This window comes from Oryctolagus cuniculus, chromosome 1 (genome assembly GCF_964237555.1).
Source record: "Oryctolagus cuniculus chromosome 1, mOryCun1.1, whole genome shotgun sequence".
In the NCBI taxonomy this organism is placed as follows: domain Eukaryota; kingdom Metazoa; phylum Chordata; class Mammalia; order Lagomorpha; family Leporidae; genus Oryctolagus; species Oryctolagus cuniculus.
The window spans coordinates 142345140-142363326 of record NC_091432.1 but is presented as its reverse complement, the minus strand read 5'-3'; the positions used below and the strand labels follow the sequence as shown (position 1 = coordinate 142363326).

At 41.5% G+C, this 18187-nt stretch overlaps 1 protein-coding gene and 1 long non-coding RNA gene across 10 annotated transcripts in view; one reads left to right on the top strand and one right to left on the bottom strand.

Moving 5' to 3' along the window:
* Positions 1-17619, top strand: part of LOC127482834 (uncharacterized) — an 82655-nt gene extending 65036 nt beyond the window's left edge. The window contains exons 2-3 of the long non-coding RNA XR_007908670.2: positions 15681-15825; positions 17214-17619. This is a non-coding gene — a long non-coding RNA (uncharacterized lncRNA). The remainder of the gene's footprint in view (positions 1-15680; positions 15826-17213) is intronic.
* Positions 1-18187, bottom strand: part of FANCC (FA complementation group C) — a 249943-nt gene that overhangs the window by 101095 nt on the left and 130661 nt on the right. The gene's annotated exons all lie outside the window — the stretch shown is intronic.

Below are 18187 nucleotides of genomic sequence, written 5' to 3'. Positions count from 1 at the left end.
ACTTTCTTGATGACTCATGAAGTTGAAAATCTTTTCATGTATTTTTTGGCCTCCTTCCTCCTTTTGTTTTTTATGTGCTTCTTTCAATTTTTTGGTGAAATATCTTTTCACTTTCTCAGATTTTTTTTAAACCATTGATTCTGGAAACTACAGAGTTTAGATAACAGTCCTTTGTTAGATATGCAGTTTGCAGTACTTTCCCCCAGGTTGTCTGTTCTTACTTCCACATGGGCTTTCAGAGAAACACAGTTCTGAGATTTGATGAAGTATCAACAATCCATTTTCCCTTTTACTGAGTATGCTTGGGGTCTACAACTCTATGCCTACCTCTAGACTGTGAAGGGTTTCTATGTTTTTTCTAAAATATTTATAGTTGTACCTTTCACACTGAAGTCCCTAATCTATTTTGAGTTAATTTTTCCAGAATTTATGAGGTTTAGCTCAAGGCCCAACTGCTCTAGCAACATTTGTTGAATTTCTTCACTGAACTACTTTTGTACCTTTGTCAAAAACCAGCTGAATAGGTTTGTGTGTGCCTATTCTAGGTTCTTTATCTTGTTCTATTCACTTATGTGTCTATGCCTCTGCCAGTATCACACAGTCGTCACTGGAGCTATTATAATAATCAACAGAGTGATTCTGCCAGCTTTATTCTTCTTTGTCAAGCTTGTTACAGTTATTCTAGGGTCTGTGTCTTTCCATATAGAGACTACAGAATGCCCATGTATACAAAAAAACTTGCAGAATTTTGATGGAAAATGCTTTAAAATTACAGTCAACTTCAGAACTGACATCTTTACTATTCAGGTCTTTCCATGTACAAATGCTGTATGTCTATTTCAGTCTTTTTAGGTGTACTAGCATTTTGCAATATTCGGTATACAGTATACACCCATACACCCACATTGTCTTTGGAGTGACTGTGAATGACATTGTATTTGGAATTCTGGCTTCCAAATGTTGATTGTCAATATATGGAAAGCAGTTGATTTCCATGTGTTTATCGTGTATCCTACAGCTCTGCTGACGGGACTTACCAGTTCCATGTTGTTACTTTGTTTCAGTCTTTGATAGATTACCTGGGAGTTTACATGTAAACACTTACGTCACTCTCAAGTGGGTACTGCTTCTTTCCTTCCTTTCCATGATCTAGCCCTGCAACTCTTGACAAAAGCACCTTGCTGCGTAGGCATCTCCTTTGGAACTGGAGGACACTCCTGCCCGAAATACAGGCTCACCTTCCTCAGCCTCTGGCCTTCCCTAGACACTGCGCTGGCAAGGCTGTACTATGTTATCAGGCCTTCAAGCACATTTTCCACACTTTTGTCCAGGAGGAGGGTACATCTGACTTTTGAGTTTGCGATGGTTAGAAACAAATTGCCTTGTGACTTCTTCTGAGTATCTGATGAAAGCTGCGAACCCTCTTCCAGGAAACCTACACATATTTACAACATTCTCATGGAATTTCATGGGGTGTGCTGGCCCTCTGAAGCCCATTTGTGAATAACACCAGGCCCCCAAGTTCTCCAAGTGAAAAAGTACCAACATGAAGAGGAAGGAATTGCACAGGAATCACAGTTCACACGCACCGACAGCTTTCTCTGCTCGCAGCATACCCTGTGATGATGCTTATTTCTGCACACAGCACTCACCCTCTGCAGTAATCGTGCCCTGCCAGTAAGGAGCTGGGATACTTGGGAAGAACGCCAGAGGGTCAGGGGCCTGGAGAACTGTCCACAGCTGCTACTGCTAAGACGCTGAGCCCTGAATCCATCCATCCAAGGGAGTCAGTAGGCAGGAGGCCAAGGAGCAATGTCTCAAACCAGGGCCCACTCTGCACAGATGGAGCCATCCAGAGATCTTGTTGGTGGATGGAACAGCACAGAGAAGTTCTCACAGAACCACAAAACTGTAGCCATGTGGGCAACAGTGGTCAAGTTGCAGAAGAAGGGGCACTGCTTACAGTCAAGAATGTTACCCAAGTCCTGAGACCCACACACCTAGTTTCATTCCAGGACAATGCTTGTTGTTTTAGGAGGTGTCCTAAAAGCACTGACCAGCACTCACAGTGGGACACACTTCATGATCCCACAGCCTTGCAGATGAAACCCAAATCTGAGCACACCCAGCTGGCATTAGCTTGGGACTTAGGCAGAAAGCAGATGTAGAATAGAACAACGGTTTGTGATGGGACTATGGTAAAGCCCACTTTAAGAAAAAAGTAATTCTACTAGAAAAGGAAAACTAGAAATATAATTACAATGATAAACTGTTACACACAATTTTCAGATGTCTCATTGAACCTTTATGCTGAATCTCTTTTTATACAGAAATACACAAATTACTCAGCATGTTTCAATATCCTCTAACTTCTTCAAAAATATAACAATAATATCTGAGCAGATTTAGCTGCAATTTAGCTAGAACTTCATCAAGAGTTGTCCACTGTTTTGGAAAATGACCTCCTAGAAGGCAAGGCCACCTTTGGCATTTGCCTCTCCACCGTACCACCTTCCCACACTAGTCTGAAAGTGTGAATGTCTCATACACAGACAGCGTATGTGTAGATTCATACGGATGACTACTCACTATGTCTTCTACCATTGTAAGACAAAAGCACTGACAGTGGACATGCATATCATTTCATTAAAATTATCTCTTTTTTAAAGAATTTATTGGAAAGGCAGAGATACATAGAAAAAGGGGGAGAGATAGAGATCTTCCATCCACTAGTTCACTCCCCAAATGGCCAAAACAGCCAGACCTGGGCCAGGCCAAAGCCAGGGGCCAGGAACTTCTTCTGGGTCTCCACATGTGTGGCAGGGACCCAGGGACTGGGCCATCCTCCAATACTTTCCCAGGCACAGTAACAGAGAACTGGATCAGAAATAGAGCAGCCAGGACTCAAAAGCCAGTGCTGCAGGCCACAGCTTAACCCACTGTGCCACAACACCAGCCCCTACAACAATCTTTCTTTACCCTTTCCTTATATCATAGTAAAGGCAATTCAAAGAATATCTTTGAATTTTACTTCAGAATAGCCAAGGGGTATTATAAAATACCTATTCTGAAAAACTAGAATTGGCTCTGAAAGGACTGAGAATCTTGCTATGAACCATGTCCTTAAAATAACCTGTAACACACAGTGCACTCAGGCCCGACCCATAGAATCTCTTCCATATCCTTTTGCTGTTGCTCAGCTACAAAGCTCTGCAGGGCTGCCCTCTGCAGCCCACTCTGCACCCACTGCCCTCCCTGCCTCCTCTGGCCCCACATTCACCAAGCCCCTTCCCATTGCATACTGCTGGATTCCTGTGTCCCCTTCCCCTCTCTTGCTTGCCTCCTGAATCCGTAAGTCATCTTTGGGTGTCGGCTGCACCCGAGCCCACCTCATATCCACTTGCTATGACCTCGACCTCCCTCAGCACTGGTCTCCCTGGGCCTGGTCACTTCAGGCTGAGTAAGTCCTGACTGCTGGCTGCCTGTGAACAGGCCATCTTAGCACCACCGTTGGTACCGCACAGCACACACAGGTATTCCACTGCTTGAATGCAGGTGTGCAAGAACACAGGACAAGGCCACCTTCACGAGGCCCCTGATTTCCATCCCAAGGATGAGTGTCTAGAACAGTGAAATCATCCAGTGTTTTTAAAAGGTGTCCATTCACCTTGGTGCAATGGCTCTGTTGTGTGGATAAAACCCTTCCACACTTCATTCCCCCCTCAAAGTTTTACATATGAGGAATCATCTACACAACAGCAAGGACATTCATCAGACAAAAAGTTTTCACAGCCCATTTAACCCTCTTTATTTGTAAATAAACATTTGTCTTTTTAGGATGATTTATACCAGTCAGCTATACTACCTGCTCCATGTGGTAGAGCCATCAATAGTCATGCTCACATCCATTTTACTTTTAAAGTATATTTCAAGGTAGGTACTGTGGCACCACGTGGGATGCCCACATTCCATATTGGGAGTGCCTGGTTCAAGCCCTGGCTACTCCACTTCCAATCTAACTTCCTGCTAAGGCTCACCCTGGAAGGCAGCAGATGATGGTTCAAGTACCTGAGTCCCTGCCACCTACATGGGAGACCTGGATTGAGTTCTGGGCTCCTGGCTTCAGCTTTGCCCCACCTTAGCTCTTTGAGAGCATTTGGGGAATAAAAGGAATAAAAGCCACTTATTTTAATTTCAAGACATTTACTTTAGCCAAGAATAAACCTGTCTCAATCACAAACACATCAAATGTTCTTTTCAGCTCACATGATCAAAATGTACTCTCCAGAGTGAATCAACACTGTGCAGAACTGTAAAGTGCAGCACATCTCCCAACAAGAAAGCAAATCACACAAGGCGTTGCCTCTCACCAATGTGGTCTGCTACTGTGCAATAGGAAAAAATATAACCAGCAAAAAAGAACAGTTGTGAAACTGCTTCATAGTGTAGTAGAAGACATTCTGGAATGATTTGATTTGCTTCCTTTTGAAGCAACATTTTAAGTAAATGCTCATTCTGATAAAACATTTTTTAAACACAGATGAAGTTGGAAAAAGCCCACACGTAACACAACCCACCCCTACAATGCTAGTCTCTCATCATTTCCAGCTCAGTTAACCTCTGTGAAACTAGTACAGGAAAAATAAACCATGCTGCCTGCTACTGTGGCAAAGACCACACAACTTTTTTTAATGGAACAGTTCCAAGGCCTAAAGTTCCATTTTAAAGTCACTAACAAAACCTTTGGAAATCTTAAGAAAAAGGCAAGCCAAAGAACTGACAGCCTGGCAACTACTGAAGCCCATACTTATCCACACGCATGAAAAGCAATCACAAGTCAAATCCGGGTCTCTCCTTCCTTCTGCATTTTCTTCAAAGCAATTCACTAACAAAATTGCTATTTCTTATTTCAGTGGAAAAAAGGAGAAAAAAAAAAGGATGAAGGAAAGCCAGCTGCTGCATTAGCTAAATGTGAGTGAGAGGGGAAGGGCACACAACTTCTGCCACCACAAAACGAAAACTACAACAGTTCTTAACCAACCCACACTGAAATCTGTTGGTTTAGCACCTAGTGATTTAGATTTGGTCCTTTCTATGTAAGAAACAAACTACAATACTGGCCAAGACACAGAAGGCCACCAACTTAGCTGTGGATCCATTTTTAAGTGATAGGTACTAGCAGGTTTAATGGTTTCCAAGCTTAAAAAGATTTCCAGAAGCCTAGTCCTTTATTACACTCCAAACCTCATATTAGTGCTGTTGCTCTACTTTCTATCATAAGATCTTCACTTACATTTGGCTTAAGTGAAGTAGCATTTGCAGCAGTACCCATGTAACACTTAAGGCAGCCAGCTCCTGACTACTGTAATCTGGGAAGAGAACTAAAAAAATCAATTAAGTATTTGGCTGAACTCAACAAACAACATCAGGTGCTCATTATCATGCAAATCACCTAAGGAGTCAAATATATTAAATTGCTGTATTAAGCTCATAGAAGGAAGAAACTTCTTCCTCAACCATGGGACTAGAGACTAAAGGGAGGACTCTGGGGTGCAGCTGATTGTATGGAGAACCGGAGAGACTGCCCAGGCAAAGTGGTTAGGTCTGGCACAAAGAGCACGGAGAAAATGGAAAGAGACCTGTTTCCAGAAGGAGTCACCTCTCCCAGCATGGGTCACAAGTGAGACAACTCCCTGTGCAGCTCAGTGAACCAACTCTGCCATAAACTGCCCACAGATGCCCTCAGATGCCAGAGCTGCTCAGAAGCTAAGCAGTCAGTTGCTCTCAGTTTCAGGATATAATTCTAAAGAGAAGTAAAGGATAAGATAAGATCTTCACATGACTCCTTTTCCAATGACAGAAGTCTGTTTCACAGAGCACACAGTCCCTTACAAGTCAGAAGTAATTACATTCTAAAGGATTAATTATAAAGCAAGGGAAACGAAAATCAAGATTTAAGTAAGAATAAAGACAAAAATAATGATTGCTTTGCCAGTTGCATCTTTTTTCTTTTTTATCCTCAAAATAGAAACCAACTGCAAAACAAAAATTAATATTAGGCAAAGAAGGTGTGAATGTGGTCAGAAACATCTCAAGTGCCTGTAAGAATGACTTGTTCTGTCCTTGCTAAAACTGCTCGGAATTCCATAATTGGCATGGAATCACAGATGAAAGATGCTAATCCACAGTGTTTATTAAAGCCACAGATTAGGGGGTCGGCATTGTGGTGTAGAAGGTAAAGCTGCTGCCTGCAGCACAGGTATCCCATGTGGGTGCCAGTTCAAGTTCCAGCTTCTCCTCTTCCAATCCAGCTCTCTGCTATGGCCTGGGAAAGCAGTGGAAGATGGCCCAAGTGCTTGGGTCCTTGTACCTGCATGAGAGACCTGGAAGAAGTTCTTGGCTCTTGGCTTTGGATCTGCTCAGCTCCAGCTGTTGTGGCTATTTGGGGAGTAAACCAGTGGATGGAAGACCTTTCTCCCTCTCTCTTCCCTCTCTCTGTAACTCTACCTCTCAAATAAATAAATAAATATATCTTTAAAAAAAAAAAAAAGAAAAAAGCCACAGATTAAACCACAGATGGGTGCAGATTATGTCTAATGACAAAGAAACGGTACTTAAATATGCAAGAGGTTCCAACTCTGAAACCTGTGGTGTCTCAGTAAATTTACGAGAGGACACTGGCAGCTGTCATTGACAGATACCACAGGAAAATGTGCAGAAGTATAAAAGAGACAAACAGCTCATGAAAACCTCCAGAGTATGAGCAGGCATTTATCTGTTGCAGCACGTAAGCTGGTATTTGAGACACCCAAATCCCAAATTGGAGGGCCTGGGCCAGGCTGGGTTGGAATCCATTCCACAGATGCCAGCTTCCTACAGAGGCACACTCTGGGACATAGCAGGTGATAGCTCAAGCACTTGGGTCCCTGCCACCCACACAGGGGATCTGGATTGAGTTTCAGGATCCTGGCTTCTGGCTTGGGCCTGCTCCAGCTATGGTGGGCATTTGGGGACTGAACCAGCAGATGGTAAATCTCTTTTTCTCTCTCTTTCTGCCTTTCAAATAAATTAAAAAATTTTAAAACCTCATGACTGTGAATGAATTTCACTCTATATTTTATAGGCTGTCTTGGATAAAGCTCTCAGAGAAGATAAGCAAAGTTTGGGAATGATAGCAATAGGTGTAAAGATCTTAAATTTGTTGGTCTCAGGACCCCATAGAGCTCTTATTTATATTGTTTTTCTCTTTAATTATTTACTATATTGCTAATTAAATTTCAGATAAATTTTATAATATTTACCTACTAGTTCATTAGAAAAACACTCAATTCTTTACATATTAACAAATATTATTTATGAAAAATATTTTCTAAAACAAAATCTTTAAGTGGTAGTTTTACATTTTTTGTTAGTACTATTTTATTTATTTAAAGAGCAAAGAGAGAGAACAAACAGAAAGAGACCTTCCCATCTGCTGGTTCACTCTGCAAAGCCCACATCAGCTGGGGCTAGGCCAGGCTGAAGCCAGGAGCAGTAACTCAATCCAAATTTTCCACATGGGTGGTGGAGACCCAAGTGCTTGAGCCATCAACTGCTGCCTACCAAGGTATACATTAGAAGGAAGCTGGAATTGAAGTGGAGCTGAGACTCAAACCCAAGCCCTCCAATATGGGATGTGGGCATCCCAACCAGCATCTTGACCACTATGTCAAGAGTTCTCCCTGTTTCACTTTTTTTTTTTTTTTTTTTTGGCAAGTTTCTTTAATTCTGGCTTAATAGAAGATAGCTATATTCTTACATCTGTAGCTGCATTCAATTTGTTTTAATATAGCTTGGTTCAATTTAGGAAGAAAGCCCAAGATCATAAAGATAAATAGTAGGATAAGGGAGGGCCTTGCAGATCTCCTAAAACCCCTAGCATCCTCAGACTACACTTTGAGGGTTGTTAATCTATAACACAAAACAGAATGATGAATATTTACACATAGGGTATAGTGAGGAAGCACAATGTACAATTACTCAGAAAGAAAAAATGAGTAGTACATACTAATGTGTTTATAGACCAAGGCCAAGGAAACAAATCCATGGCAAGAATAGTAGTCGGCGCTGGCGCTGTGGTGCAGTGGGTTGAAGTGCTGGCATCCTATGTGGGCGCCGGTTCTAGTCCCGGCTGCCCCTCTTCTGATCTAGTTCTCTGCTTTGGCCTGGAAAAGCAGTGGAGGATGGCCTAAGTGCTTGGGATCCTGCACCTGCGTGGGAGACGTGGAAGAAGCTCCTGGCTCCTGACTTCAGATCAGCGCAGCTCTGGCCATTGCGGCAACTGGGGAGTGAACCATTGGATGGAAGACCCCCCCCCCCCGCGCCTCTCTCTGCCTCTCCTCTCTCTGTGTAGCTCTTTCAAATAAATAAATACATCTTAAAAAAAAAAAAAAGAATAGTAGTCTAAACTTACACAAAATATTCATGCTTCAATTTCACCTAAACAGCTAGAAAATAAAATAATACATCGAACATTCAGAATTGAAGCCTTACTCATGCCTCTGATAAGGTCAGTTATCTTAATAAGAAAGGGGTTCCAGGAGCTGTATTCACATAGGCCTGTGAAGCTTCATCAGATATTGGGAACGGGGGAAATGTGCTGAAAGCATGTCAGTGAACAGAAATCTGCTGAATTCCAGTGGTCTCAGGCAGTCCACTCTCTGAGAACCACAGCACGAGCCTGACATGATGCATGAAGGACTTGAAGACACATTTTCTGTGAAAGAGGGTTGACCCTGGGGTCTTAAGCCAAACGTGAGATGCATCAGGAAGCTCAGGAAAAGGGATAAATAAATACTTAGTCATAAGTATATGTTAACCAGTAATATGAAAATTTTAAATGTCAACATCCTTGCTTTTGATATGGTTACCAAACTCCAAAGGATGATTTCTAAAACCAAAACCAACCTGCCTCACTCCTACTGCACTTAAAATTAAATTTAATCCTGCAATTTATAGATGAAAGACAAATCCAAAAGAAAGTTAAATTCAGCATCCTTAACTTGTCCCAATTGCACCCAAACTCCGAACTTCCAACCCCCCTCTGCCAGAGGGTCCCACATCAAACACTGATGGCTCCCCATAAACAGACTGGAACGTTCCATAGAACAAACGGTGCCCAAAATAGCTTCAAAATACCAAAGGGGATTAGCCAGCAATTTTTTTCATAAATTAAGCCGTTGTGATCTAAAGCTTGGCAAGTAGCATTAGAATAGAGAATTAGATTAGCTTTATCATAAATGAAAATGACTAAAGCATTTGTTAAGTGCTTTTACAAACAACAAAACTCTCCAAAGATCTATGTATAGTACTAGGGTTTATAACAGGTATGATTTTAAAAGGAAGTCATTGCTTCTACAATGTATAATCACTCTACTTTCTCTTTAAGTTGATTTTGACAATGTCATTATAAATTATAATTAGAGGCAAATCATTTTTAGTCAGCTTATATAAAAAGTACAGCATATTATGACTTTATTATGGTCTATATCTTATGATATACAAGTTTATAAACTATTTTATTCTATTATATAGTTCCTTTATATATATGAATTATGAGTGTTCATAAAATATCATCTAAAATGTTGTGCTTTATTTTTCAAAACGTCTGTCTTTAATTTTACATATGAGGAGTAGGAACAGCCTGTCTCCCATTTTTAGCAGTAAGACACCCTCCCTCTACAGGAAACCCACAATGGCAAGGGAGAAGAAGTGCACATTACAGCACTGACTGCTTTTTATTAACATATCTGTATTTTCTACATTTTTATTTTAAAATTCATTCTTTCAGGGAGAAAATATTAATGTTGCAGACAGACACATTTCGATTTGTATACATTTATTACTTAAAATAACTCCTCCCTAGAGAAACAGACCAAGAGATTCAATAAACCGCACAGTTCTCCTGAATGGACAAAAACTGAACATTTCCATCGCTTGCTTCTTTCATTGACAGTCAGTTAGAGCAGCAGGTCAATAAAAGCTTTCAAAAAAGGTAAAATCGATTACTGAAGAACAAAACAGGCCAGCAAGGAGACCATTTTTGGATAAGAAAGGAAAAACTTCACAAATGATTCATGTATTTTCGCTCAATAAAATAAATATCAAAGGAAACAAGGGGCAAAAGTTAAATTGTTTTAAGAATGAAATAAGAAAAAAATCAATTAAATTCAATAGTGACTTGCTGTGGGGAGTTACTAATTTCTAATGATCACAATAGCCTGCTACTTTTCAGCTTTTATGCTGAAACAGACTTTAGAAGCATTAAATGTTTGTTTGCTGCCAAAAGGAAAAAAAAAACTGGATAAAGAAAGCAAAAGCACATGGAAGAAGGTTTTGTCTGATAAAAGCAAACAGTCTCTAACAAAAACTTGAAGGAAGAGGTTGGAGAAAGAGGAACGAAAGGAGAAAAGCACTCTAAAAGAAATGCTATACTTCCTCAAAATGAAATCCTGAAAAGCCTGTGGAATGCTGTTTACTTGTACTTTGCTTTACAATCCCTCTCGCAAGGGGACTGGACTGGCTGAGACGTCTGCGGACCGTGACCACCCACACTATGGGAAGCATGATGATTAAAGAGTGTGCTGTACTCCAGTATCTGCCAGCGCGGTCTGCGCCATGTTGTAATTATTAAATTTGCAGTCTTTTTATAATCTGATGCATGTGTTGTGGCAAGTCCCCTACATTGTCTAACAAGAAAACCACTGAACATGAATAGCGAGTTATTTTTAATGTGCACAAATGGCTAGAAAACTGGATACTTTCAATATTGCACTTTCAACATTCACAAAAATGGTTTAACTTTATCTAATGCTGCAATGAAAACAGATAGGCCACTGCAAGTCCCTTTTCAGTCCTCTTAAGGAAGATACACAGCCTCTTAAATCCCTTAATAAACAGCTAAGATACAGGTGAAATATGTTCCAAGGGGACAATGAAATTCACCCTTACATCTGTTCAGTGATTAACCACACAGACTATCACAGAACACAGCAGTTACAAAATTCCACAGATCTATTTACTCTCAAACTTTATTTTCTATTGAAAATTTGCTTTCTATGCTAATTTTGCTTAGAACAATAGTAATATAACTTTACAGCCTTATTCTTAAGGGGAATTATCTCAGACATTTCAGAAACTTCAGTCAGGACACCCGGAACAGGCATTCAGAAAAGGATGTGAACTAAAAGGATGGCTGCACAACTAAATTCTGGCTCAGCAGTCCCCAGCCCTGACCCATACCCCCAACATAACACGGAGACAAGATCAAATTAAAGGCCAACTCAGTTCAATCAGAAATTGACAGGTAACCCTAGCCCAAAGGCAGGTAAGGAAAACCCCAAACCACCTACAGCAATCTACGTGACAGCTGGCCATGTTTTCTATCACTGAAAAGAAACCAAAAAGAAGAAAAAACAGTCATAAGAATTCTCTAAAAGATCCTTTCTAGAAGCACAAGCTTGAAATAACCAAAAAGTTGTGGCCCCATCTCTGTAAAGTAAGGATGCAAGAAGGGCCTTTCATCTGGAGGACAGATGACAGTCTCACAGCCCTCTTCCTGGTGATCAAAGTCCTGGAGGATTATTCGCATAGGTTAAGCAAGGAATGAGAACACTTCTTTTCCAAACACACCCATGAAAAGCCATAAAATCCCTAAAGCTATAAGACCAAGACCCAGAAAACCAACTTTGAACTGTGTTGGCTTCCAGAAGACTATGCCAGTCCTCATGTCTCTCCTGGACACATACTCCCAAGAACTGCGGGACAAATCCAAGTGGCTACTTCCTTCACTGTGGTACAACCTTTCCATCACTCACCTCTACCTATCATTATATACTCTGTGGAGAGCAAAATGTTACAAAAGTAAAAAATGATTCAAAGCTCTGAGCCAGGAATTGACCTTATAATCATAAAGCAACTTGTGTTTAGTTCAACTTAAAGAGACTTACTTTGCTAGGAGGGGAAAACAAATGCAACTGGTCCTTGGTATCTTGGGGAAATGGTTCCAGGATCCTCTGAGAATACCAAAATCTTTGAGTGCTCATAACTGATCTATAAAATGGTACAGTATTTGCATATAAACTAACATATTCTTTAAATCAGCTCCACAAAACTTATAATATCCAATATAATTATTTTAACTTTTTTTTGACAGGCAGAGTTAGTGAGAGAGACAGAGAGTTATAGACAGTGAGAGAGAGACAGAGAGAAAGGTCTTTCTTCCGTTGGTTCACTCCCCAAATGGCTGCTACGGCCAGCACTGCGCCGATGCGAAGCCAGGAGCCAGGTGCTTCTTCCCGGTCTCCCAAGCGGGTGCAGGAATCCAAGCATCTGGGCCATCCTCCACTGCCCTTCTGGGCCACAGCAGAGAGCTGTACTGGAAGAGGAGCAACTGAGACTAGTACCCAGCGCCCCAACTGGGACTAGAACCTGGGGTGCCAGCGCCGCAAGTGGAGGATTAGCCAAGTGAGCCATGGTGCTGGCCTCCAATATAATTTAAATACTATGTAAATAGCTGCTAAACTGTACTGTTTAGGGACTAATAACAAGAAAAAAGTTATGCATATTGCACATTTTCAGTACAGATGCAACTTTTCTTTCAAATATTTTGAGCCTTGATTAGTTCAATCTGAGGATACAAAGCCTGTGGACATGTAGGGTCAATCGAATCCACAAATATACATACAAGCGTACTTCAAAAAGTTCATGGAAGGGGGCGGGTATTTGGTTCAGCAGTTAGGCCACTGCTTGAGATGCCAGTATCCCATATCCAGACAGCCTGGGTTCAAGTTCTGTCTCCTCTCCCAATTCTAACTTCTTGCTAATGTGCACCATTGAAGGCAGCAGGTAAAGGTTCAAACAGTTAGGTTCCTGTTACCCATGTGGGACACTAGGGCTGAGTTCCTGGGTTCTGACTTCAGCCGGATGTTCCAGGCATGTAGGGAATGAACCAGTGGATGGGTGTTCTGTCTGCCTCTCTCCCTCTGTCTCCTGAATAAATACATGTTTTACAAACAATCAGTTTATTTGGGTGCAAAAAATTGGAAATCCATGCATATGAGGGGTATTCAAAAAGCTTATGTATGGATTTTAAAATCTTGAGAGGCTCCAAGATGGTGGAATAAGGAGGGAGCACACTGATAGTCCAGGAAAAGATAGTTTAATAAAAGTGGAAATAGTGACGTCTCAAGGAAGAGTTAGGGGAAAAACTGCAGAGAGAACTCTTCCGGAATTAGAGGGACACGGTGGATCTATGTGGAAGACACGGGCACCCACGGCTCGGGAGCCCAACTGCCGAGAATCTTCTCCGCCACACCAGCAGTGGAAATGGAGGTGAGGTGAAACCACAGTAGCCCAAGACACTGGCGGAAAAGCGGCAGGAAGAACCTAGAGGGAACGAGGCTTGAAGCCCCGTGGGGGAAAGTTCACCAGCCTAAATAGAGGAGAGAAAAAAACAAAAGGGGCAGTACAGACATGATTCTCTTTCTCCACACACCTTACAAAGGTGTGCAAGACAATAGAGCAGGCGCCATTTTGGACATATGTAACAGCTGTGCCAGCTCAGGGCTGCGCCCACCTTCAACCAAACAGAAAAACTTGACTCTGGTTTGGAATAATAACAGGAGACTAAGACCTAGTGAATGTGTGGAGCTTATGAACCGGGGCTTGGGGGGGGGGGGGGACTGAGGGTGTGTGGGAGAACTCACAGTGTGGTTCAGAATTGAGTAGTCTCAGGTGAGATGCCACAAACTTGGTAACCTTGGCTACCCAGTGAGAGACACTGCAGGGGAACCTGAGCTTACACTGAGGACTGCACAGATCCTTTGTGTGGTCCTTGGGACAGAGCAGACAAATATTATACCCACTGGGGCTAGCGCTCAGGTACTGATTGCCTTCAAGGAGAATAGCTCAGCTGAGTGGAATTACTTCCCTTCTGAATTAAAAAAAAAAAAAAAAAGAGGGAGAGAAGATTCACCATGCCAAACCTGGGTATGTCACCTTTGACACACCCTTAACCCTGAAGAACTGAACAGAGCTCTCTGGCCACACCCACCACAAGCCTCTAGAGATTCACCAAAAGCAGACAGTCCACTTAATCTAGAGTCATAGTATAATGAGAAAGGCCACCAAAGCGAAGAAAAAAAAAAAAAGAGGAAACCAAAGAATATCTCCACAATGCCAAACAAACACAAAAACCGAGGAAACAAGAACAAGGAAGACATCATGATGCTCCCAAATGAACATGACACTCCAATACAAGATCATGAAGATGAAAAGACAGAAGAAATGCAAGATACAGAATTCAAAAAAATTATGATAAAAACATTTAGAAGTGATCAAAAACAAATGCATGAACTACAGAAATCCATACAGGACAGGACAGAAAATCTCTCTCATAAAAATGAAATCTTAAGAAGGAATCAAAATGAAATGAGGAATTTAGTAGAACATGAAATTGAGATATTGATGAGAAATCAAAATGAAATGAATTCAACAGAACAAATGAAAAACACATTTGAGAGCCTTAAAAAACAGAATCAGTGAGGTAGAAGACAGAATATTGAACTTAGAAGACAGAGCACAGTCAAACCAAAGAAAAGAAGATGAAATTAGAAATCTAAAAAATATTGTTGGGAATCTATAGGATACTATTAAAAAACCCAAATTCGGGTTCTAGGAGTTCCTGAAGGCTTGGAGAAAGAGGAAGGATTAGAAGGCCTTTTTAGTGAGATACTAGCAGAAAACTTCCAGGGTTTGGAGAAGGAAAGAGACATCCAAGTACACGAAGCTCATAGAGCCCCCAGTAAACATGACCAAAAGAGATCCTCACCACGACACGTTGTAATTAAACTCACCACAGTGAAACAGAAAGAAAATATTCTAAAATGTGCAAGAGAGAGACGTCAGATTATTCTCAGAGGATCTACAATTAGACTCACAGCAGACTTTTTATCTGAGACCCTACAGGCTAGGAAGGAATGGTGAGATATAGCCCAAGTACTACAAGAAAAAAACTGCCATCCCAGAATATTATATCCTGCAAAGCTCTCATTTGTGAAGGAAGGTGAAATAAAGAGCTTTCATAGCAAACAGAAATTGAAAGAATTTGTCACCACTCGTCCAGCCCTGCAAAAGATGCTTAAAGATGTGTTACACACAGAAACACGGCCATCATTATGAAAGAAGGTAAAGGAAGAAAATCTCCCAGTAGAAGATCACAGGAAGTTCACTATGTGAATTAACAGTATAACTAGTACTCAAACAGTACTTTATACTTTGTGTTTCTGTATGGGTGCAAACTGTTGAAATGTTTACTTAGTATATACTAAATTGATCTTCTGTATATAAAGATAATTGAAAATGAATCTTGATGAAGAATGAGATGGGAGAGGGAGTGGAAGATGGGATGGTTGTGGGTGGGAGGGTGGTTATGGGGGGAAAAAGCTGCTATAATCCAAAAGTTGTACTTTGGAAATTTATACTTATTAAATAAAAGTTTAAAAAAATAAAAACAGTGAAATTAAAAAATATCTTTTGTACCCGAACCAACGTATCTTTTAATTTCATTTTTACACTTTTAGAAACGTGCATATAGACAGTTACCGTCTTATGACTGACTTAACATATTTTTGACTTTACAGTGACTGCAAGCAATGTACATTCAGTAGAATTCGTACTTCAAATTTTGATCTTGCATGCTGAGGAGTGGCAGCCAACGTGGCTTCCAGTCTGCCACTTGATCACCAGGTTGAATCATCAAAACTCTACTGCCCATGTGTTGCCAAGGTAAGGCATCAGTTGGCTATATCTAACAAATGCTTTTTTGATGTGATGTTTTCAATTTACAATGGGTATATCAAGACATGACTGCATTGCAAGTGAGGAGCAACTGTCTATATATTTAAGGTTATAAAGTTATACATTTGAGTTAAAGGCCTCAGGTTTAGAGTTCTCTTTGATATTTATTTTAAAAATGCATTAAGATTAGACCACATTTATAACTGTGGCATAAATACCTCTATAATATCTCCATCTAGATTTTTTTAAACATATTTCATGTCATTTGCAGTTTAAAATCCTTCAACAAATTCTCATTCCCTTAGATTAGCGCTCAACCCAATTCTGTGTGTGTGTGTGTGTATGTGTGTGTGTTTTGACAGAGTTAGACAGTGAGAGAGAGAGACACAGAGAAAGGTCCTCCTTCCGTTGGTTCACCCCCAAATGGCTGCTACGGCCAGAACTACACCTATCTGAAGCGAGGAGCCAGGTGTTTCCTCCCAGTCTCCCACACGAGTGCAGGAGCCCAAGCACTTGGCCCATCCTCCACTGCCGGGCCACAGCAGAGAGCTGGACTGGAAGAGGAGCAACCAGCACAGAACCCGGCGCCCATTCCACCTAGTTATTTGGTTTTCTTTTTTAAGCTTTATTTATTTGAATGTCAGAGTTAGAAAGAGGAGAGAGAGAGAATGAATGAATGAATCTTCTATCCACTGGCTCACTCCTCAGATGAAGCCAGGAGCCAGAAGCTTCTTCCAGGTCTCCCACATGGGCAGCAAGGGCCCAAGCACTTGGGCCATCTTCCACAACTTTTCTTGGCCATTAGCAGTGAGCTGGATGGGATGTGGAGCAGCCAGGACCAAACTGGCACCCATTTGGGATGCCAGCATTGCAGGTGGAGGCTTTTACCTGCTATACCACAATGCTGGCCCTTCTACCTAGTTCTTAATCTCCATCTTAACAATATTTTTCAAGGTTGTGGAAAGTAAAGTACAGGAAAGTATTAAACTCTTTAAGTGATTTCTGATCATCTATAAGAAGCTTTGATAGAAGTCTCCCATATACGACTGGGAGGAAGCACCTGGCTCCTGGCTTCAGATCAGCGTAGTGCTGGCGGTAGCAGCCATTAGGGGAGTGAACCAACAGAAGGAAGACCTTTCTCTTTGTCTCTCTCACTGTCTATAACTCTCTCTCTCTCACTGTATAACTCTGCCTGACAGAAAGAAAAAAAAAAAAAAGTCTCCCATATATATCATTGTAACTTATACGAAGGGAGCTTCCTTTTTATATAGACACAATTTCACCTTTCAATGTTTCCATTAGAGCCATAGGTCTGTCACTTACACGCAGATACAAGATCACAGTAGATTAATAAGACACCTTAAATGTCTTTCCAGGCCAGCGCGGCGGCTCACTTGGCTAATCCTCAACCTGCGGCACCGGCACCCTGGGTTCTAGTCCTGGTTGGGGCACCGGATTCTGTCCCGGTTGCTCCTCTTCCAGTCCAGCTCTCTGCTGTGGCCTGGGAAGGCAGTGGAGGATGGCCCAAGTGCTTCGGCCCTGCACCTGCATGGGAGACCAGGAGGAAGCACCTGGCTCCTGGCTTTGGATCAACGCAGCGTGCCAGCCGTAGCGGCCATTTAGGGGGTGAACCAACGGAAGGAAGACCTTTCTCTCTAACTCTGCCTGTCCAAAAAAAAACGTCTTTCCATAACATTTACTGGATTCAGTGTAAACTCTAACATTTGTAAAATGTCTGTATTTCTAAAAGTGTTCTGAAACAACATTTACCTAAATCTTTAAGCAGTTGTTGATGGTATTATTCTCATTTTACCAATAAGAAAGTAGTTCAAATTGCCCACATGGCTGTCTGTGAGCAACCTGCTTGCAAGTAGGCAAAACAACCTCTCCGAAGATGTCCGTGTATCCTAATCCCTGGAGCATGTGAATACATTACTTCTCATGGCAAAGGAGAATTATGGTTACAGATAGAATTAAGATTACCTACTTTAAACTAGAAGATTAAAATGAATGATGCAAGTGGGTCCGTGCAATCACAGGGTCTTAAAAGTCAGAGAGGTGGAAAGCAGAGGGAGAAGCAGGAAAGGCAACCTGAGACACCTTCTAGCATTGAAGATGGAGGAGAGGCCACGAGCCAAGGAATGTGGGTGGCCCCAGAGAGGCTAGACAAGGCAAGGAAATTGATTCTCTCCCAGAGTCTCCAAAGGAAAGCAGCTGTGCAGACACCTGATTCTGGTCCAGTGAGGCCCACTGTGGACTTCTGACTTCTAGAACTACAAGATAAAAATGTTGTGTTGTTTATGCCACTTGACTTGAGGTAATTTGTTACAGAAGTAATAGGAAACTAACA